The sequence below is a fragment of the Pristiophorus japonicus genome, chromosome 5, assembly GCF_044704955.1.
Source record: "Pristiophorus japonicus isolate sPriJap1 chromosome 5, sPriJap1.hap1, whole genome shotgun sequence".
Taxonomy (NCBI): Eukaryota; Metazoa; Chordata; class Chondrichthyes; family Pristiophoridae; genus Pristiophorus; species Pristiophorus japonicus.
The window spans coordinates 292,006,144-292,016,886 of NC_091981.1; positions in this window are offsets into that span (position 1 = coordinate 292,006,144).

Genomic DNA, 10,743 nt, shown 5'->3' on the forward strand with positions numbered 1-10,743 from the left:
AGTGACCAAAAGTTCAAGGTCATAACTTCCCTTGGGCTTCATTGTACACGCCGTTCCCTTACCTTGCTTCCCTGGTATAACTACCACCTCCTTCTCCTTTCCCGTGCATACTGCCCCCCATAGACAGTGATTCCGGAAATCTACCAATATCTTGTGGGCCCCCAAAATGCCTATTCCCTCCAGCTCCAAATGCATCAGGACACATTTCCACTCCATATGGAATGCCCCCAGATCGATGGCTAGCGGGATGGAGAAAGACCCAGTTTGTTCGTTCCCGGTGAACCCTACTAAGTTACATGGGACCCCGTTTGATAGAGGTGATGCGGATGGGTTATCTGCATAGACAATAGTGCTTGAAACTCCAGTGTCCAGCTGTAAGGGGGGTGGTCCCGGGGGTCAGGTTCACCTCTGACCAACTTGAGCGGTTCGAATCGCTCCCACTCCCTTGGGTTCTAGTCTCTAGGTTTATTTGGAGGATGTGACAAAGTGCAAAGGACAACTGGTTTGGTGCAAAAGAACTTTGATTTTATTACAGTCAAGAAAATACTATGTCAAACTTTTTATCGCTCTAATAGAGAATAATACAAGAAAATTACAATGTCAAACTTATAATCATTCTAATAAAAGAACAATACATTACACATTCAAAAGGGGTTTCAGTAAAAATTACACCTCCCACCTCCCAAAACGTAATTCTAGCTAGGTTACCAGGGCAGGTAGGGACTATGCTTACCAATCCTTTCTGGTCAGTTAGCGGTGTTTCGTGATTTCGGGGTTCGTTGAATTCTGTAGGTTCTGCTTGCCGTACCCCGAACATCGGAGAAGACTTCTTACTGCACAATCTTCAGTTGGGTTGAGTCCGCTGATGCGGTAGGGTGCGTTTTGGATCTATGGGGTAAGTACCCGGTTTTCTTCGTTAAAAATAGCTTCAAAATCTCGAGGTAATGTTTCCGCCTGTTGGTAGTCAGGTCTTAGATTGTAGAGTGGAAACTTTAGATTCTTCGGTTTCTTCCTTTTGGAGTTTTGTTTCTAGTTTGGTCGATCGCGGTGGTTTTTCGTTGGGACCAAGTTGGCTGTGGTCGGTTGCTGCCACGATGGTAATGTTCTTTCTTCCTTCAGGACTTCAAGACTTCGAGGCTGGAGAAGTTAGTTTCAACTGTCGCATTTGTTTCTCTCCCTTCTTGATGACATAAGCGTGGTCTCAGTTGTCTGCCAAAGTATGTCATACTCTCTGTTCAAAACAGGGGGCCAGTTATACGGTGTGAGTGGTTCTAATCTTGGTGCCAAATCAGTTCAGAATTCTTTGTTTAAATTTGGCGGGCTTGACTCTTCTTTGTAATATTTTGGCGGGCTCGTTAAAAGTTAATATGCCTTGGGTGGGTTGATTTTCGAAAACTGTTTCCTGATGGAAATATTAGCTTGGTAATCGCAATGTCCTTTTGTGCTTAGTTTTTCGCATACAGGCTGGATTGGGCCTCTTTGTGATGCATATGCTGAAATGGTTTTCCAGATTCAGGTTGATGGTTAGCTACCTCTGGGTTATTTGTTGTAATGTTAATGTCTCTAGTGGAGAAGGATTCTCGAATACCCATTTCTCCAGACAAGTTAACTTAGTCCCAACACCCAGGCAATCCTAATAATCAAGTGGGCTTCTTGTGTTCCCTAGGCCCGCCCACAAGCTTGAATTTGGCTTGTAAAAGTCCAAAATTCGATTAAAGTTCGTAGTTTCTTCCATGAGCACTTTAGGACTTCAAACTTTTCGGTAGATAGTCCCAAATTAAATTTCCTTTCGAATGAGCCCAAACACTGGAGGGGTGGGGGTTCTCGTGAATTTTGCACCCTTTCACAGCAGATTGCCTTGCACCTTCTCCACCCCCATCTTCACGCACGGTCTTTTCCAAGCATCATAACTTAGTGGGCACAGGTAAACGGGACGAGAAGCACCTAGTCATGGGTCGGGATTGTTCGGGGCGGATGGGAGTACGCTGCCTGCTGCCACGTCCACCCTACCCTGCCCTGCCGGCAAGACTGCGCGGAGATCAGCCATTAATACCGCGAATGGATCAGTGCTGCTTCCCGCCACAGCTGCGGCTTTCTGCGCTGGTGCTGGAGGATCCCTTTTCCCGCTCCTTTTGTCAGGGACTGGCAGTCTTTCCTCCAGTGCCCTTTACTCCCGCACCCATAACAACCCTGCTTCTTCTCCGAGCTACCCCCTTCCTGGCACCACTCTTTTCTAACGTTGCCTCCACTAGGCTTTAACTCGTGGTTTGACATCCTCACCCCAACCATTCTTAAAAGAGAGAGTTAACTGCCGGATCACCCCCTCTTCTGTGGTCTGGGGATCCCTGGAATCGAACCACCCCTCTGCTTTGGCCTTGATCCTGGGCAAGCTGTTCGCCACCAGGGTCCTCAGCCAGTGAGCACTAGGCTCCCCCTGCAGCTGCACCTGGTCGGGCACCCCCACACAGGCACTCCGGTAGACGGGCCAAAGCCTGTCCGCGAAAGCCTGCGCTGCCTCCCCAGCTAACTGCAGTGTCCTTTCCACTTGGGAGAAGGGAGTTCCATCATTGAGGCCCATAGCCTCGAATATGTCATCATTTATCCCCTCTAACGTACCTTGCCCCCTCTTGCTAACCGCTGAAAGTGACTGGTACAACCTACTATCCAGGAAAAACTGGCTCAGCTTTGTTACAATTATTTATCCCCCCCACCTGCTCCACATCCGTAAAATGGACAGATGGGACCCCTTAACTTGTCAGTTTGGTCAGGTTAGAGACCATTGCCTGCAGCTGGGAGGTTGTGTATGGGACCACAAAGTCACTCTGCAGTGGTCCTTGCTCTTGACTGCCTACGGGCGCACCGTATTTCCACTGCTGGATGGGACACATGGGTCCTGGTCCTGGCACTTCGGGCAGTGGTCGAGCGTCCTCCTCTGCCTCACAGTCCTCCTTATCTTTCCCTTGTTCTTCCTCATCTATCCTGGCCATTCCCGGAGCTACCAAGCAGACCATCCCTTTGGCCTTAGATAGAGCATCAGTTAAATTCCGGATCTGCTCCTGGCAAGGACCATGATAACCCGTATCAAACACTCTAGTGCTGGTGACTCTGTATGCCACCTGAATATCCTTCAACTGCTCTTCCAGCGCCTTTACTTCACTCAACAAGCAAGCGTTCTCCTCCCTAACCGCCCTCTCGTTCCCCTTTGCCTCAGTAACCTGGCATTTCAGGAACTCCTGATGGTTACGGAAGGTTTCCTCCTGGCTTATTCTTCCCCGCTTCTCATCCCTTAGCTGCGTATATAACTTGCTCCCAACTACAGCCCTTGCGTCTGACTGTGCCTTGGACTCCCTGAGCTCTGCCTCTAACTTACCAACCTGCTCATCTAGCAGTTGGACTTGTCTTTGTTGATAGACGAGCCATATCGCCTTTTCAATGCTATGCTCCTTGTCCTCTGTCAATTCTGCCGCTGAGTCCGCTGGACGCTCAGCATGCAACAAACCTAGCGCCCACTTCTTAGTGATGTTAACCTTCTTAAATACATATGAAGAAATCCCTTCCTCCATTTGGGATTTTTTGCCAGAAGCGCTGTCCATGACTAATTTACACTCTTTTAACCCTTTGTGGTCGCCATGAGATGTAAGCGGTTTTGATCCCAGCCCAAGGGCTAGATGGACGGTTCGAATCGCCCCCGCCTTACGAGAATTCTATACCCGGGGATTATTATTCAGAGTGTAAATGGAATAAGTCACGGACAGGAATGCTTCGGTGAAAAATCGCACTTATTTATTTGGTCTAACATACACTGGCTAAAACCTGCACTACTAAACAAAATCACTGTCTCTGTGGAGAATACGATCCAGGTTAAAACAACATACAGAACAACACTGAGGACTGGTGACATGCAGTAAATTCCTTGTTGCTATGGTGGAATCTAACTCCCCCCTACCAGCGAATTACCCAGTCACATGAAGCTCCCTTCCCAGAATAGCCCGAAAAAAAAGCTTCACTGCCAAGAAAACTCTGAGTCCTTTACACCCCATACAGCTCGTCTGGCGCTCTGGTTACCGGCTTGGGACATTGTTCACCAGTTGGTCTTGATCGCTCAGTTGGTCCTTCTTCTTGACACGTCGGTCTTGGTGGAGCGAGAGAGAGAAAGGGGTAATGCTCGAAAGCTCCAGAACGCTAGAGAATGCTGGAAAAGAGTCTATCTTTAAAGGAGTCCTGCTGCCCTTTTCTCTCCTGCCAATCTTTGAAATCAATTTGCTTCGAAGTACTCCGGTGCCTAGTCGGTGATGGGCCTTCAAACCCATGTGCAGTGGACTGATTGCCCTGGATCTGGGACATCTCTCGGCTTTTGTGTAGGGAAGAACTGGCCTCTCTTGGTCTGGCCAGAGAAGTGGATCCATTGTCCTGCTTCTCTTCTAACATGGAGGTGAGAAGTGCTTTTGCATATTAGAGTGGTTTTCCAATAGTTTATGCATGCCTCAGATATCTGAGCCCCTTCCCTTTTGCTAGGGTGAATTCTGGATGACTGACAGTTCTTTGTCACAGCCAACTGCCATGCGGTCTCTGGACTTTTAACAAACCAGCCTTTTCACGTATCTGTACAGGGTGATCCCATCACAGGGAAAGTACTCTCAGAGAAAAAAAACCCATGAAGTCCACGAAATTCTCGACTGAGTCCATTCTTTAAACAGAGACTTTGTGATCTCTTCAGAGGGAGGCAACTAAAATCATTAGTGGCTAGTTTACAGCCACTTAGAAACATAGAAACATAGAAAATAGGTGCAGGAACAGGCCATTCAGCCCTTCTAGCCTGCACCGCCATTCAATGAGTTCATGGCTGAACATGAAACTTCAGTACCCCCTTCCTGCTTTCTCGCCATAACCCTTGATCCCCCGAGTAGTAAGGACTTCATCTAACTCCCTTTTGAATATATTTAGTGAATTGGCCTCAACAACTTTCTGTGGTAGAGAATTCCACAGGTTCACCACTCTCTGGGTGAAGAAGTTTCTCCTCATCTCGGTCCTAAATGGCTTACCCCTTATCCTTAGACTGTGACCCCTGGTTCTGGACTTCCCCAACATTAGGAACATTCTTCCTGCATCTAACCTGTCTAAACCCGTCAGAATTTTAAACGTTTCTATGAGGTCCCCTCTCACTCTTCTGAACTCCAGTGAATACAAGCCCAGTTGATCCAGTCTCTCTTGATAGGTCAGTCCCACCATCCCGGGAATCAGTCTGGTGAATCTTCGCTGCACTCCCTCAATAGCAAGAATGTCCTTCCTCAAGTTAGGAGACCAAAACTGTACACAATACTCCAGGTGTGGCCTCACCAAGGACCTGCACAACTGTAGCAACACCTCCCTGCCCCTGTATTCAAATCACCTCGCCATGAAGGCCAACATGCCATTTGCTTTCTTAACCGCCTGCTGTACCTGCATGCTAACCTTCAATGACTGATGTACCATGACACCCAGGTCTCGTTGCACCTTCCCTTTTCCTAATCTGTCACCATTCAGATAATAGTCTGTCTCTCTGTTTTTACCACCAAAGTGGATAACCTCACATTTATCCACATTATACTTCATCTGCCATGCATTTGCCCACTCACCTAACCTATCCAAGTCACTCTGCAGCCTAATAGCATCCTCCTCGCAGCTCACACTGCCACCCAACTTAGCGTCATCCGCAAATTTGGAGATACTGCATTTAATCCCCTCGTCTAAATCATTAATGTACAATGTAAACAGCTGGGGCCCTAGCACAGAACCCTGCGGTACCCCACTAGTCACTGCCTGCCATTCTGGAAAGTACCCATTTACTCCTACTCTTTGCTTCCTGTCTGACAACCAGTTCTCAATCCACGTCAGCACACTACCCCCAATCCCATGTGCTTTAACTTTGCACATTAATCTCTTGTGTGGGACCTTGTTGAAAGCCTTCTGAAAGTCCAAATATACCACATCAACTGGTTCTCCTTTGTCCACTTTACTGGAAACATCCTCAAAAAATTCCAGAAGATTTGTCAAGCATGATTTCCCTTTCACAAATCCATGCTGACTTGGACCTATCATGTCACCATTTTCCAGATGCACTGCTATGACATCCTTAATAATTGATTCCATCATTTTACCCACTACTGAGGTCAGGCTGACCGGTCTATAATTCCCTGTTTTCTCTCTCCCTCCTTTTTTAAAAAGTGGGGTTACATTGGCTACCCTCCACTCCATAGGAACTGATCCAGAGTCAATGGAATGTTGGAAAATGACTGTCAATGCATCCGCTATTTCCAAGGCCACCTCCTTAAGTACTCTGGGATGCAGTCCATCAGGCCCTGGGGATTTATCGGCCTTCAATCCCATCAATTTCCCCAACACAATTTCCCGACTAATAAAGATTTCCCTCAGTTCCCCCTCCTTACTAGACCCTCTGACCCCTTTTATATCCGGAAGGTTGTTTGTATCCTCCTTAGTGAATACCGAACCAAAGTACTTGTTCAATTGGTCTGCCATTTCTTTGTTCCCAGTTATGACTTCCCCTGATTCTGACTGCAGGGGACCTACGTTTGTCTTTACTAACCTTTTTCTCTTTACATACCTATAGAAACCTTTGCAATCCACCTTAATGTTCCCTGCAAGCTTCTTCTCGTACTCCATTTTCCCTGCCCTAATCAAACCCTTTGTCCTCCTCTGCTGAGTTCTAAATTTCTCCCAGTCCCCGGGTTCGCTGCTATTTCTGGCCAATTTGTATGCCACTTCCTTGACTTTAATACTATCCCTGATTTCCCTAGATAGCCACGGTTGAGCCACCTTCCCTTTTGTATTTTTACGCCAGACAGGAATGCACAATTGTTGTAATTCATCCATGCGGTCTCTAAATGTCTGCCATTGCCCATCCACAGTCAACCCCCTAAGTATCATTCGCCAATCTATCCTAGCCAATTCACGCCTCATATATTCAAAGATACCCTTCTTTAAGTTCTGGACCATGGTCTCTGAATTTACTGTTTCATTCTCCATCCTAATGCAGAATTCCACCATATTATGGTCACTCTTCCCCAAGGGGCCTCGCACAATGAGATTGCTAATTAATCTTCTCTCATTACACAACACCCAGTCTAAGATGGCCTCCCCCCTAGTTGGTTCCTCAACATACTGGTCTAGGAAACCATCCCTTATGCACTCTAGGAAATCCTCCTCCACCATATTGCTTCCAGTTTGGCTAGCCCAATCTATGTGCATATTAAAGTCACCCATTATAACTACCACACCTTTATTGCATGCACCCCTAATTTCCTGTTTGATGCCCTCCCCAACATCCCTATTACTGTTTGGAGGTCTGTACACAACTCCTACTAACGTTTTTGCCCTTTGGTGTTCTGCAGCTCTACCCGTATAGATTCCACATCATCCAAGCTAATGTCTTTCCTAACTATTGCATTAATCTCCTCTTTAACCAACAATGCTACCCCACCTCCTTTTCTCTTTACTCTATCCTTCCTGAATGTTGAATAACCCTGAATGTTGAGTTCCCAGCACTGATCATCCTGGAGCCACGTCTCCGTAATCCCAATCACATCATATTTATTAACATCTATTTGCACAGTTAATTCATCCACCTTATTGCGGATACTCCTTGCATTAAGACACAAAGCCTTCAGGCTTGTTTTTTTAACACCCTTTGTCCTTTTAGAATTTTGCTGTACAGTGGCCCTTTTTGTTCTTTGCCTTGGGTTTCTCCGCCCTCCACTTTTCCTCATCTCCTTTTTGTCTTTTGCTTTTGCCTCCTTTTTGTTTCCCTCTGTCTCCCTGCATTGGTTCCCATCCCCCTGCCATATTAGTTTAAATCCTCCCCAACAGCACTAGCAAACACTCCCCCTAGGACATTGGTTCCGGTCCTGCCCAGGTGCAGACCGTCCGGTTTGTACTGGTCCCACCTCCCCCAGAACCGGTCCCAATGCCCCAGGAATTTGAATCCCTCCCTGCTGCACCACTGCTCAAGCCACGTATTCATCTGCGCTATCCTGCGATTCCTACTCTGACTATCACGTGGCACTGGTAGCAATCCCGAGATTACTACTTTTGAGGTCCTACTTTTTAATTTAGCTCCTAGCTCCTTAAATTTGTTTCGTAGGACCTCATCCCTTTTTTTTACCTATGTCGTTGGTACCAATGTGCACCACGACAACTGGCTGTTCTCCCTCCAATTTCAGAATGTCCTGCACCCGCTCCGAGACATCCTTGACCCTTGCACCAGGGAGGCAACATACCATCCTGGAGTCTCGGTCGCGGCCGCAGAAACGCCTATCTATTCCCCTCACCATTGAATCCTCTATCACTATTGCTCTCCCACTCTTTTTCCTGCCCTCCTGTGCAACAGAGCCAGCCACGGTGCCATGAACTTGGCTGCTGCTGCCCTCCCCTGATGAGTCATCCCCCTCAACAGTACTCAAAGCAGTGTATCTGTTTTGCAGGGGGATGACCGCAGGAGACCCCTGCACTACCTTCCTTGCACTACTCTTCCTGCTGGTCTTCCATTCCCTCGCTGGCTGTGGACCCTTTCCCTGTGGTAAGACCAACTCGCTACACGTGATACTCACGTCATTCTCAGCATCGTGGATGCTCCAGAGTGAATCCACCCTCAGCTCCAACTCCACAACGCGGCCAGTCAGGAGCTGGAGGTGGACACACTTCCCGCACACGTAGTCGTCAGGGACACTTCCGGTGTCCCTGAGTTCCCACATGGTACAGGAGGAGCATAACACCCGACCGAGCTCTCCTGCCATGAATTAACACTTAGATACCCTTAAATTGGCAACAACAATGTTAAAAGTTACTGACTAATATAAGAAGAAAAAGAAAAACTACTCACCAATCACCAGCCAATCACTTACCCCCTAGGCTGTGACGTCACCTTTGTTTCTTTCTTTGCCTTCTCCCTGTAGCTGCACCGGTACGCCTCTCGCCGACCCCGGACTCGCGCTGCTCCGAGCTCCCGCCTCCTCGACTGACTGCTCGAACTGCCTGACTCCCGCTGGCCTTTATAGGCCTCTCGCCGACCCCGGACTCGCGCTGCTCCGAGCTCCCGCCTCCTCGACTGACTGCTCGAACTGCCTGACTCCCGCTGGCCTTTATAGGCCTCTCGCCGACCCCGGACTCGCGCTGCTCCGAGCTCCCGCCTCCTCGACTGACTTATCAATATTTTTTTCCCAGCTCTTTCATGCTGTGCCTAGACCTCGTCTGTGAATCTGAAGCAGGAGGTCAATGGCCATTGAATCAGCTGATGAGTTGGCAGCTTCAAGTTTCAAGTCAAAGTTCCCAGATGATTGAGAAATGTTTCCTTAACCACTAGCTTCTGTAAATTGCATTAGGATGCTGCAAGTCTTTACACAAGTCTCCATCCAGTCTGACCTCATTACTTCTCCCATCATTGACAGATAGCTTCTATCGTATTTACTACACCTGCCATCTATTCCATCAGCATGGGTGCCCTTGAAACTCTCTCACCTTGATCCTCAAAATCCCACCACGATCAGCCCCAACACCAGCATCACCAGACACACCAAACATCACCAGGCACACCAGCAGCACCAGGCACACCAGCAGCACCAACAGCAACACCAACCTTCTCCGCATTCAACTGATACTGCACAGGATACAGAGCATAAGCACCCGAGCACATTGCTGCCCGGGACGCCAGGGATGGCCTCACAGATTTACTTCACTTGACGCTGTATACCTTGGTTGCCACATGATGCGCCAGGTTGGTACCACCCGATGCCAACACCATAAAGCATCCCGACAATGTCTGAGCCATTCCTTTCGCACTCATCATCATTGTGGGGGGGGGGTGGGGGTGACCTTTATGTCTCACCATTCACTACAACTCACTAAGCCACTTTCAAAGGCACACAGAAATCTGTCCAAAAGTGTTGAAAATAAAAGTTTCAATGTTTGACACCACATTAACAGAAACTTTACATGAACATTGCATAAAACACCCACGTGCTTACCCTTGTGTGTTGTTAGTTGGTATGATTGCACTAGGATGAGGGTGAGTGTGAGGGGTGGCTACTGAGATGTGTATGTGATAATATAGATAGAAGAGGGATGGGTAGAGGTGTAAGGTAAATTGGTATGAGTAAGGATGTGCAGGAATAGGGTAGGGAAGACAGAGTGATGGGGATGTGCTGAGATAGGATGAGGTTCAGTGTGATATACTCAGATCATTAAAACGTTTGTGGCACTGCACCCAGGTTCTCCTGATCAAATCCTTGCTTGTGCTCTCCTCTTCAATGTGCAACCAGACTGTGTTGATCTCCTAGGGAGGTCTCTTCCGCCCATGGGAAGGGAAGATGACCTCACTGTGTGCTGTGACTCCCTCCATAAGTAAATGCTGTGAGGCTGTTTCCCCTGGCTGGAGAGTCGGCATACTCTCAGGATAAAAGATTGGCCATTTAGGATTGAGATGAGGAGAAAATTCTGGCCATAGAAATAATGGATGCATTGGTGATCATTTTCTAACAGTCTATCGACTCTGGATCAGTTCCTATGGACTGGAGGGTAGCTAATGTAACACCACTGTTTAAAAAATCAGGGAGAGAGAAAACGGGTAATTATAGACCGGTTAGCCTGACATCAGTATTGGGGAAAATGTTGGAATCAATTATTAAAGATAAAATAGCAGCGCATTTGGAAAGCAGTGACAGGATCGGTCCAAGTCAGCATGGATTTATGAAA